This window comes from Schistocerca piceifrons, chromosome 5 (genome assembly GCF_021461385.2).
Source record: "Schistocerca piceifrons isolate TAMUIC-IGC-003096 chromosome 5, iqSchPice1.1, whole genome shotgun sequence".
Classification (NCBI taxonomy): domain Eukaryota; kingdom Metazoa; phylum Arthropoda; class Insecta; order Orthoptera; family Acrididae; genus Schistocerca; species Schistocerca piceifrons.
The window spans coordinates 467,546,770-467,549,728 of record NC_060142.1 but is presented as its reverse complement, the minus strand read 5'-3'; the positions used below and the strand labels follow the sequence as shown (position 1 = coordinate 467,549,728).

General features: G+C 38.0%; 1 non-coding gene across 1 annotated transcript; it reads left to right on the top strand.

Annotated features, from left to right (window-relative positions):
• Positions 1 to 2,324: 2,324 nt before the first annotated feature.
• On the top strand, positions 2,325 to 2,488 carry LOC124799695. The gene has a single exon (XR_007017062.1). It is a non-coding gene; the product is annotated as a U1 spliceosomal RNA (small nuclear RNA).
• The last annotated feature ends 471 nt before the right edge of the window (positions 2,489 to 2,959 follow it).

Genomic DNA, 2,959 nt, shown 5'->3' with positions numbered 1-2,959 from the left:
GGTTAATAATTGCTTGTATGTCTGATGGATTCCTGTAACCCTAAAACCAAGTTTTCTAGTGGGAGCATGGGATGAATGTCGGAAGGATTTACACTATAAAAGAGGGTGTTCCGGCAATGTCTTAAGTTATTTTGCGTTAATATTTAGCTTGTGTATACACCGATTCCATAGGGCAGGGCGTTCAGGGGAAACTCCATCGGGTTCCGTTGTACCATATCATTATGGGAATGTATTCCAGAGTCTTATTCCAATAGCTTTAATCTTCAATCCCGATGGTTGCTGCGTAATGATGCATTTGTGGGAGATGGTAAAACATTAAATTATGCAACGAACTGAATCTCGATGAGAGAAAGAATATTATAACAGAAGCAAAGGTTTACAATTAAAACGAGCCTATGATGTGAAAGGCTCAGACTAAAATGCTAATCATTGGTTTGATCCTTGTTTACATTGGCATGTACAACTTATTTTATGTTTACTGTGTATTTAGGTGTGTTAGATCAGGTTCACATTATGTCATTTCCTATGACACTCAATGTTTTTCAATTACACCACAAATTTATATCACTCTTTTGGTCTGATGCAGATCTAGGATATGTTTAGTTTTAAGTACTAAAAATTGATGCTACTAGGAGGTGGAGGTGTGCGATATGAGCAATACGCTAACGAGAATTTTTCCACTTTAAGTTTTCAGATATTGAAGTAAAGATTTGGTTGGACTGTGCTTCGCCAGTGGGGTCAGCAACGGGAGCAAGAGCTAAGAGGATGACTTCGAAACTGCCAACAAAGGACTGGCCAGAGACGGGTAATCGGTAGTTTTCCCACAGAAGCAGGTGGCCAGGGTGAGCTTCGGACTTCCAAAGTGAAAGGGATGGTGTAGCAAACGTGTATAATGGTAGAATATGGCGACATTCAAATATTCTTAATTCTGTAATAATTCGATGGTTCGTTGTAGCACAAATAATTAAAAATATACCAACACAATCACGGTACTGAGATGCAACCACTGGAGTATGAGTAGTGTATGTATCTAAAAAGTATGAGTTTGCTGTCCACGGTAAATGAATGTTATCACATGGATCACTGAAGATTAATAACTGCTGAACGCTATTTGATATATAATAAACAAGATACGTGGTAATAGCGCAGTACTGCAGCTATAATTCCTCAATTCCTCACATTTGTAGATATTTATTTAGTGAGATATTAACAAGTTATGTATCTTTATTAAAAAGTGTCAGATTACTGAATCCGCCACATTCACAAAGTGAACGAATGAAGCAAGACAAGTCTCATATCGTACGGTACATTATCGTATTTATTTGTTAAGACTGATATTTGGTATATCATTTATTTAACAAGTAGTTAGCATGGCTAGCATTAAAAACAATTGTCATTTAAAAGACAGAAATGTATCCATATGATGTGGTGATATCAGTAGACAGAGTGTGAGAACATTTCAATAGAGCAGTTCAAGATCATTTATTCATATACTGTGTGTTTTATCATGACTATTTGCTATAAGTGTGAATGAACTACGTACTTTGTAAGTTATTAATACGTAAACTTTTATAAATAGTGTACAGTGTTTGGGAGCCAGAGAATCACAAGATATAAGAACCTTAACTTGTATATTTATTACGAATGAAGTGTCAGTCCATTAAGCAGATTTTAAGTATGATTGTGTAGTAACACTTGTGAATCCATGTTTTCATTGGCAAAAGTGGTGTGGCGCTCAAGCGCTCTGATTGGGTCTGTGAGCTAGGAAGGATACATGAATCAGGTTTCTTTTGAAAGACTGTTACAAGAAGTTCTCTGAATCTGACTCTGTGTGGGGTCTCTGGACGTGTTTCATGAGGTAAAGTGTTGAGTTATACGCAGAAAGTGGCCACAAATACTATACCTTCATCTGATACTTTCCGAGTGATGCGGGACTTAGCCTGAGACTGTTTTACAGACCAGTGACGTTCACCTAGCCAAAGGGGTTTATATTTCAGCTTACAAATTTACACAAAATTTACTGCACTGGAGAATCATTATTAACTTTATTGCATATTTAAATGATGCTCTGTAGGGTAACCATTTATCAGTTTCGGTGTTTTGCCTGGTTGAATGAATCAGTACATACTGCTTAAATCTTTCTTGTCAGCTACATCAGCTATTCACTTGAGTTCAAACTTATATCATATAATATTTTATTTTAACAAGTTTGACGTAGTGTTACTTAATAGTTCGCACTGTATAACAGTGCTCGGGTAATTCGACTGCAGGATTACAGATAAACTGTAGTATAAGAGTGAAATCTATTGTTGCGCACGGAATCAACATGTAACTGGCGTAGGGGATACCGTAATCATGAAGGCGGCTCCTCCGGGGTGAGGCTCTTCCATTGCACTTCGGTCGAGCTGACCCCCGCGATTACTCCAATTGTGAGTAACTCGGGCGCATAATTTTTGGTAGTCGGGACTTGTGTTCGCGCTGTCCCGGTGTCTATTTCAATTGCAAACGCAGTATTCTGTGATAGCAGTCGGTAACTAGTGCGTCTGAGCACTCGGCCAGCAACGTGTTCCGCAAGGGAGTGAGCCACATTTGTTGATAGAGCCGTGCATCACCCGAGTATCAATCCCAAGGTCCGGCAAACAAGACAGCAGCATCTGCATCAATATAGAAAGGTAGGCAGTTTATAAACATCAACTTCAGACACACTTCGCCCTGAAGACCTTGTAATGGGACTATCTGAAGTGTGATTAATGAATGCTTCGATATCAGTAAAAGTTCAGCAGATTACATACTATCTGATCCACAATATGCAATGGACGGTAGTTCACTGATGTACTAAATCAACATCATTAACAATATTTCAGATCATTTAACTATAATTAACAGCAAGTCATTATTAGAAAACTTGATGTTGTGAATTAATGTACTGTGACAAGTTTCAGCAAAATATATATATATC